Genomic DNA, 10378 nt, shown 5'->3' with positions numbered 1-10378 from the left:
ACAATGAAATACGTTCAGTGTGACAGAGTATCTACAACTATTTCAAACTTTAGTTTTAAATAAAAAAAGTTTACGCGCGAAAATAAGCTGGAAAAATGAAAAATGTTTTTTTTTTCTTGTTTGACGTCTTATCCTGTCTGGCGGTATGGAATTATTCTGGAAAAGCCTGTATATGTACAGAGTATATAAAAAATACACTTATTTGACCGGACCACCTTAATTCTACAACTCTAGATGATACAGTTTTACAAACGTCTACTCATCGCGAGGACCAACTTGCCAACTTTTCAAAATAAGCTATGAGTCGCAATTGAACCGTTTTCTGGAGAAATGACGTTGAAATTCCATTGGGTCTTACATCGAGATTATTCGCAACAAGTTTATATTTCGCAGTCAGGTAGAAAGTAAGCAATGTGACATCAACGAGAAAACAACAAGTTTTCGTTAGCAGGTGGGATAGCCCGTGATAAACAGAATGGAGCAATCAGCGTGATTTCACATTATTACAGAATTATCTACTGCGTGAAAAAAGACTTTCAAACAAAGATTCTGATTTTATTAGCTTTCTTTTAGAATAAATAGAAAATAAAATTTGTAAATAACAATTAATCTCCTTATTTTAAATAATATATTTAAACTTGTTGAAATTGCAAATAATTTATTTCTGTCTTTTAACATTTAAACAATTATTTAAATGAAAATTTATTTAATAGTGCCCAGTATTGCGCGCAACACATTTTTGGAACAACGAACAATTCGATAGTCGGTAATAGAGATAGATGGCAAAATAATTGGATTTATTGATAAAATGAGGATTAAATTGATTAAAAAAAGTAAATTGATTAAAATGTATACAAATCCTACATATACAAGAATAATATCTTGCACATCATGGTATCCAAATATACTTTCCCAGTAAAGTTCCATTTGATCCTCGTGCTAAGTAGCATACAGTGCCAGCAAACGTCAATTTTTACAAAATTTTGCATGAATCAATAGATCCAGAGGCTCCGATCCTCCGAAATCACGCTAGTGGACACTTATACGCCCTGACACTTTTTATACATGCTGTACATAAAAATATATGTATCGAACTGTTGTTATTTCTATACTCAGAGGTAAGATCAGAGTAGTTATTATTTTATTGAATGGATAAATCTATTACACCGTTCTGAGCCAAAAAAGGCTTTATTGCACACGCTTACAAAAACTAGGGATAAAAACAAAAAAGCATCTTAAGCCTATCGATTAAATCTATCGATTCTAACTAGCATCATCCTCTAGTTACTATTTCTTATCACTAACGCATCTGCATATGGATGGCGAGCACGAACTCACGTTGTCATTTTCAACAGAAACTTTGATACAAAGTACGCAGATTTGTGTATAAATACATTACGGTTGAAAAATTGTTGAATATTTACTACTGTGTATCTGTTATACTTGATCGTTAACACCTGTTTTTTTCGCCTGCCTAACTTACTATCCTCAAAACATTATCAGATTATACATTTTGTTCGGCTGATAAAATGGAATTTCTTGGAATTTAGAGCTCCCTTTACATTCACTTGTTATTGTACGAGTATTTTGCTCGTTCACCAGCCGTTCACTCATTTTATTTTGCAATCGTGACAATTTGATGCTGCTTCTCCACTATGTATAACGTGTTACCTACAAACACCAATATGTATATAATCTGATGCATTAATTACTATACGATACATCATGAGGACGTTAATACACGCAAAACGAAATAGATAAACAGTACCTGCTAAAATTATAGCTATAATATATAATATAATATATAATATAATATAATATAGTATAGTATATTTTTGTTATAGTCGACTTCTCCAAAAGTCAAAAGCTTGTCTTGTTATTGGCACGTACCGTAAACACTCGATTAATTGCGTATTTCTTAAAGCTATATTTCCCCTCTTTACAACTTTTTTACGAGATTAGTTTGAAATCAGCCCAATTGATAAACCATTTCAATTTTCAATCTCCTATATTCAAAATTTATTATAATCAATTCTATTTTAGTTTTTGCTATCAAAGGAACATAAATTGGAAGTTGAAACAAAAAACATGGGTTCTAATTAAATATTACTATCTGCTTCTATTCTTAATCGTTACGAATTATTTATACATTATTACCAATTATCAATTGTTTATTATACATTGCTCGTTGCATTCACCCTATTACCCCTACACTTCCATATCATCAACCATATTGCTATCTTCGAATAATTTTCCTCAAACGCAAAATCTCCCACATACCTAACCTTTTAATTTCAAAGCTAATTAATTCACGGACATCTTCGATCTTTAACAAGCGTGTATCCTACCAATGATTAGCAGCTACTCTTCATTAATTCATTAATTCATTGATTCAATCTGTAACGTTTCGAGTATGTACATCGCATGTCGTATCATTGTATCGGTATTGTATCTGTTGATTCGAAAGATAGCTGGTTACTCAGGTGGCTAAATTGATCTCGCCATAGACGAAACATATTTGTGTATCCATCTATGTATATATAAAAGATATACACAAGCAAACAGATAAGGCAATCGAGAATCAATGGATTCAATAGCCGGTAAATATTTACAAAAAAAGGAGATACCGCCGATTAAATATCTTGTTAATGTTAGCAATTTGAGTAAGTTTTATTCGAGGATTGCCGTTCATTAAAAAGTTAATATCAAAAAAAATTCAATGAGTCATTTGCATTTAAGAGAGTGTACTTAGTCAGATTCTTAGTAAACACTTATCCAACAGCCGATCGTTTAATCATTTTCGATTCGATTATTCGTGTTCGTTTTTTCGTGTTCGATAACGTTTTGCAGAAGAAGATTCGATTCAATGTTTGTAATATGTTGTGTATACAATTTTAATAATTACATTCGATAATTGCACAAAAATCGGGACTGAAACGTTACAATTATGAAGACGTAGGAACGACTCTATTCCTGAAAATTGACAACGCGAATGAAAGAGAAAGAGAGCCTCGTTAAAGGCTGGCGATAAGTTGAAAGATTCTTCTTTGCGATTTTTGATCAATGAAATTTTTGCTAATATGTTTCTTGCGTTTTACTGGTTAAAATGACACCAAACACGATAAAATTTGGAACATATTTGCTTACTTAATAATTGATAATTAAATATTATTCATATTATATCATGTTTGATCTTATTTTAGTCGGGGAAATCTTACAAATGCGTTAGTGGAAATTTAATTTTAAAAAGCCTAAAATAAGGCAATTTTCAGTTTTGTATGATTACTCGGATACATTGTCTTAGCGATAACTGATAATATTGTATCATGTTACACTGCTCGATCGCAATGGACTGCCAAACTTCCGCAATACCTCAGGGAAATCTGCCCTTCTCAAAGTGGACACGACGGCTGTGTAACTACGTAGAGGACATTTTCGTGCAATTATCGAATGTTTGTACTAACCGTTTAATTTTTTGTTCCAAAATTCTTATTCTTTATATTAGATGAATAATTCAAATATCTCACTGTGAAGTACCTGTGTTATTATTGATTGGTGTTTTATAATTATATTAAACAACGAATACTGAATAACGAAGTATTTTTCGGTTAAGGATTTCTTTCGTTATTCATAATTAATAATTATTGTATATAGCAATTTCGACAAAGTAACGAAGATGTAGAGTCGAATTCGAGTACGATAAGTAGTCACAGAAAATTTATCTTTTCTCCAATTGATTGCGTCTTCTAGTTTAATGGTGTTTTATAAACGGGCCGCTTATCTTGAAAATGGTAAATCCATTTTCCTTTGTTTCGGAATATTGAAACATTACGTTCGATTGGACTATTTTACTACGTTTTATGACCTTGAGTGACCTTAAATGACCGCGATATTTAAATCCGTCTTCAAAAGAGCAACAATGGGACAAATAGGTATTCAAAACTACACGGCTACACTTAAAAAAAACGAAGCCTATTAAAGTGTTCTTTAAAACTCGTAAACGCGTCCATCTGAGAAAAACTTTTTCCATCGCGTAATAGCCTCCTCGAAACCAAACAACTTTTGTTTCAAACATTTCCCTGCGTCTCAAAAAATTGAAAGAATTATTCAGGTGGTTTGCTGTTGAAGACTCAGCCTGTATATCCCCAAAATTCCATGTAGTTCTGATTGTTAGGCAAACTGATATTGTAATCTAACACGAGTCAACCTCATCAAGGGGCGAGAGGGAGGGGGTGTCAATAGACTAAACACAGAAGTATTCGCCTCTATATGTACCTCTATTCGCTATTTTGAACATGAACAGAAAGATAACAGTACGGAGTGGGTGAGAAAAGCATTAAGAATTTTGATCCAGTATTTTTTAATCTCTTTATTGTGACATGAAAACTACGGAAAAAGTAATTTAAAAAAGCGACCAGATATCAATGACCTACGAAAAAGATAAAATTCATCCGGACAGAAAGAAGGAAGAAAACTATTTAACGTTTCATCAGAGAAAAAGAATCGAGGAAAAGGCTTGGTTATTGATCTTGTGAGACAGGAACGTCATAAATGCTAGTATAGGTAATCTTGCAGAAGTTGTTAAGAATCTTTATCGTAGTTTGGTATGAAAAATATCGAATAATTTGGATTTCGAATCACATACAAAATAAGATGCAGGGGAGAGTCGCACAGTACCTTGTGCTAGAGTTGGTAAAAATGAAAATTTACAAAGTGACTTTATAGCACAAATGGAACTTGATAAAAGTAGGAAAATTAATTTTATGAAATTCAATAATACGAATTGACGAATTGACAATGTGCAAGAATAGTAATGTCGGAATTTGTAGGAAACGAAAAATTGTCGTCCAGTACCGATCAATTATTTAATTATTTGATCTTTTGCTCTAAATGGTTAATAATGTTTTAAAAAGTCCTCTAGATGTCAGTATACATATTCTTATTCAAATTTGATTTTTATGTATATCGTATGGAGAATACTTAATATTTTCTTGATCTGCGCATTCGACGTGTGCCCAGACTTCACATTCGTCGTTTTTGAAACATTGAAAGCTTCAGTGACCTGTCTTTGGGCCATTTTATTTTTGAAGAGTAGCTTCGAAGCCCCATTCATGTTCTCCTCTGACCATTTCTCTCTTTTCTGTTTTGGACTTTCAAACATTTTTCTATGGGAAAAGGTAGAAGAAAAATTAAACGGACACCTTCTAATTTAGTCTCAGTTGCCAAAATATTGAACTTACAGGTAAAAGAAATTCGGTCTATGACTAAATCATCGGTATTGGACGACAAATACGTTGAACAAATACGTTTTAGATTATAATGTATATAATATACAAAGGAAATTATAAAAGTGGGGCAAATAATTGGTAATTACACTTAATAAATTAGATATAGTATACATTAAAAAACATTTTACTTACCTGAAAAACAACATGTCAACTCTAGAAAATAATTTTTAATTTTCGAAATATCAATGTATATGTTTGACATATCAGATCAATATGGCTCCGAAATATGTTACACGGAATTGTTCATTTTCATTTGTTTGTTCCAATAAAAGCGCTAATCTCTGGTGAAAAATCCTATGTATTTAGAAATTAACAGAAATGTTAAGTGAGCTGTTATTTTGCCCGCATTGTATTTCTTACATGTAATGCCTGTTACACGTTTTATCTTTAAAATAGCAAACTCATTATTTACTCGAGATTTATTCCTAGCGCACAAATATTTTTCAATAGAGCGATGCAAAGTTTTACTGTATCTCGGATCATCACAAGTTAATCAAAATCTTGAGGATTCGATTTCACCTGCTCAAAGTGACTTTTGCAGGCAAAAGAAATTGTTCCTCGGATACTTTAATATTTTTTACTAAATTTCATCAAAAATAGAATTTTATTTGCTAATAGAAGATAACTATGTTTTGGTACCGCCGCTTCGAGCTTTTTACAATCCACTAGCGATAAAAAGTTCGCGTACAAGGTAACTAGCGGGCAAAAGAACGGTATAAAGCATAGAGTATAGAGTATATTAGCGTATCTCGCTTAGCGTAGCTAAGCATAGAGTGTCTCGCGAATTATTACACAACAGTGATAATAAGGCAAATCTAATAAAATTTACTTCTCATTAAAAAGTCGTACCAAAACAATTATTTATTAATTGGTTTATTTATTAATTCTTAAGAAGATACATATAAATAAGAAAAAATGGTAAAATTTGATTAGTATAATAAAAGTAATATATGCCTATGATCATTCTAAAATATAAAAAGTGAAATAGTTTTACGTTCATTGGTATATTTTAAGAACACATACATCTTTTAACGATAGTTGCAATGTAACATCATTTTTATATTACACGCAAGGTATGGCAAGTATTCCTGCTCTAAGGCACAATTTGAAATCAACAACATTCAGTTTAACAAATTATAATTTCTATTCGTTTTCCATCATGGAATAACGCGGTGATGTCTTCCATATTGCACTGGACGTGCGTTGTAATCTACTCCTATCTATATTTTCAAACATTTCAGTTAAATCTGGTGTGCACATTCTTCTATCAAAGAATTTATAGACTGCTTTCTTCGGAATTTATCGTTGCATTGCAAGTTCATTTTCGCGTATGTACGCTAAAATTGATAAAAATTCGAGTACTCCATGCATTATAATGTTTATTAACTCATTAAGTAAAACAACACTTACATTGCGCCTAATGTGGAATTGTACGCCTTGGTCTGGCTTCATCGTCCGATGTGTCGTCGTCAGGTTTACTGTGCAAAACAGAAGTGGACCTTGCTGTTTGGAGCTATATTTTGGATAAAATATCGAATGAATAATAGCTTGTGTTTTTATAACAGAAGAATACTTTGATACTGTTTGTAATGTTACCTGCGATGTCATCATCTGAGTCTCCTTCTTTTGTTTCGCTAATAAGATTTTTTTTGCTTTTTCGACAGATCTTCGTGCCAGTTTTTGAACAATGGCTTTTTCTGAAATTTTTTCTTTTTCAAAGGCCTCGATTCTCCTTCTTACGGGCACATTTTTCTTCATTTCATTTTGAATGTCCTGTTTCGTCATGTTTCTATTAGACATTTCCCTTTCACAGGATGGCTCATCTTCTGCGAATAATTCTTCGAACTCGGTGAGTCCAATCGCTTGATTCAGCTGCTGAACCTCCTCCTGCAGAGTTATTGGCGACCGTGATGTAAATTTAGGTTCATTATTTTTTCCTATACTACTAGCCAAGTTTTTATTAATTACTACCGTTTCGTTTGATTTTATTGGTGATAAAGGTTCTACAATTGCGGTAGCGTCCATCATCTTCTGCGTATAAGTAGAATTGATGTCCATCGTGGAATTCATAAGAGGAGTAAATTTCTCAAGTGCATCCTCGCACATTGAAGGATCTTCAATATCATTTCTTGCTGATGGAATTACTGTATCATCAATAATATTAGAATATTTACCCTTCGTGTTTTCACTCCGTGAAAAAGTTCTCTTTATATTACTATCTCTTGTTGTCATTGAAGACTTTAATGGTTCAATCCTTTCTGGTTGTATTGCATCTTCTTTTGAAATTGTTTCGCTTAAAACATTCTTTTTTGTTTTACTATGTTTTGTAGGACCTTTTGTGTTTTTTTCATCTGAACTACTTTTAGCACTTTCCTTTTTTTCAGGTCGGCCTCCACGTTTCCTCTAAAAATTTAGAATATATTTAACAACGTTATAGTAGTGTTACGTCGCGTAACACTCTACCTAGCCGAGGCCACACACCGCAGGCAATATGGCAACCAGATGTCTTCGGATACTCGCAGCGTATCCTCCATAGTTTCAAGGACCTTCCATAAATCGCATAGATTTTCTAGAAAAGGTCCTTCAAACAAAACAAACATCTGTTTCCGAAGAATTTCAAAAGACTATTGTCTACCACGGCGAAAAAGTGAAAGTTAGTTTCTCTCACGTACGCTGCAACTTTCCTCCCACTAACCACTTTCTCTCGAGGGCGGTTAAGACCCTTCGTTTAACCAATTAAAACGAAGCCTATTACCTCACTCTCCTAAATAACATCGGCACCAACAAATCCGATGGTCCCGTGCGCTAGACACACCCATCCTTAGCTTTCCTCCGTCATAGCATCGTCTCAAGAAAGTACTGATTTTACATCCTTCGAACGGTCAACATCCTTCGAGCGGGTATACACACCCGCAGATCAGTCACTCACTCATCTCGTACATACGCACCAGTGTAACTATCCTCGTTATAAGTTGTGGAATAAACGGTGAAATATAACTTACTACTGTGTCACATTCATTCAACCACCTCTGTTATCTTAACCGAAACAGGGGAACGACTACTTCGCGGCGTCGATTCACCGAATCGTAGCGAGAATTTACGCCTCTCGCTGACGCGTTTTCCTCGCGACCGCGTCTCTCCGCGAACGGTCGTAACAAGTAGTATTTATATACACAATGTACATACAATTGTATAAGCAATTAGATTTTGACGTATTAATTAACCGATATCAAACATTATTGGGTACTACATATAAGGGTTAGTATTGATTAGTAACATAAGATAAGATTAGTAACATAAGATTAAAAGTATTAAATTTCATCATAATATGACACAAACATTTACATTACTGTCATCATCAAGAGATAGCCTTCGTAATTTTGTAACAAGTGACGTTGACTGCTGCTTTTTAATATTAATTGCAGCTTTTATTGCAGCCTTTCTTTTTGTTCGGTCAATTGTTGTTTCCAGCACATCCCCAGTTTTTACATCTTTATTTTCTGTTTTATCATGTACTGCTGAATCTGTTACTGTATTATCAGTATTGATAATATCATTTTCTGGGATAGTCTCTTTACGGCGATAACCTTTTTTTCTTCAAGACTTTCGGCCTCTTTGTAGTTGAAGGGCCAGGGACTGATTTGGTAATCATTTCATTAATCTCCTTCTTTGATCCAGTATCCATATTTAAAATCTACGAATAAATGATATGTATTTAATATATACATTAAACTATACTTTTTAATAATACATACCATAATTTAATATTATGGTTGAAATTATGACGTATATAGCAATTAATACATACACATGTGTTTAGTTCTATTAACTTAGAAGCACATGTAAATTAAAAAAAAAATACATATATATGAAACAATAATAAAATAATGAAGTAACATTGAGAATAGAATCTAGTTTAATTACACATATATACCCTTTTAACAATTCCGTTCTTATAAATTTTATTAAATTTACAGTGAAGCTTACAATTACACTAATGCCAATGAATATTAACGTATGCGTTTATTATTACACTAAATAAAAATGAAAGTAATGCAATGAAAAATACAATACACTTTAATGGAAATAAAATAAGTAAATAGCAAAGTATTTATTAATATTATTATATAGCATTATATTACATTATTATAATATTTATTAATATTTACTTACGTTTTACGTTTGCACAAAAACTATAAAATTTTCAATATAAAGAGAGATTTATAACAGAGATAAAGCAAGTCACAGAAATTAGTGTCTTTCAATGGCAAAAATGCGTTAAAGGAAGTGAAACGATAATCTCCGTCTCGCGTCACAAGCGGAACTGTGTCAGTTTTGCTCCTTGAAAGTACACGTAGCGGTACATGAGCTAGAGAACATTTCAAATCATGTTGTTGTTTTTTTGCTTCGGAGTATCAAGATCGTTAGGACATACATAATATATTAATAAATAAACTCCGGGCAAAACAATGTCGCCGTTACGTTACCGTCGAACAAAGACGAATTTGAATTCTCCGACTCTCCCCCGACCTGTTTATACTATACCAGTTTAAACGGACGCAATCGTAAAGAGTTCACGAGAGTTATGGATCAGTATCTACGAGTATCTACCGTCTTTGCGAACATTATCTATAATTATTTATTTAATCATTTGAAAATATACTTGAAGGTTTCAACAACGAGCAATCTTGTCTAATAAATCTCACGATCAACCATCCTCTACACACAAGTCCTCTGAAAACATAATCCTCTAAAACATAATCCTCTACAAACATAATTATTAAATAAAAATCAGATATATCTTATTTAAATTACTATTAAATGCAATTTAATTATTATATTATTAACTAAGCAAATTTAATTTTAATTTAAAAAAAAATATATATATATATAATAAGCTAAAATTAAGCTTATAGGTTCATAGCCTATCGACAAGTTTAAAACAATTTTTATATAATTAATATATTTAATATATATATATATATATACATGATATAATTTTTAATTAAAATTTTATTAAATGTAAATATATTTAAATAAATTATATATATATATAATTATATTATATATGTATTATTAATAAATATAAC

General features: G+C 32.1%; 1 pseudogene; it reads right to left on the bottom strand.

The window, feature by feature from the left end:
- Window positions 1-6431: 6431 nt before the first annotated feature.
- LOC117240926 lies at window positions 6432-8883 on the bottom strand (annotated as a pseudogene).
- Between the last annotated feature and the right edge of the window lie 1495 nt (window positions 8884-10378).

The sequence above is a fragment of the Bombus vosnesenskii genome, unplaced genomic scaffold, assembly GCF_011952255.1.
Source record: "Bombus vosnesenskii isolate JDL3184/JDL3185 unplaced genomic scaffold, Bvos_JDL3184-5_v1.1 scf7180000015076, whole genome shotgun sequence".
NCBI classification, from domain to species: Eukaryota; Metazoa; Arthropoda; class Insecta; order Hymenoptera; family Apidae; genus Bombus; species Bombus vosnesenskii.
This window is presented reverse-complemented; position numbering and strand designations above follow the sequence as displayed.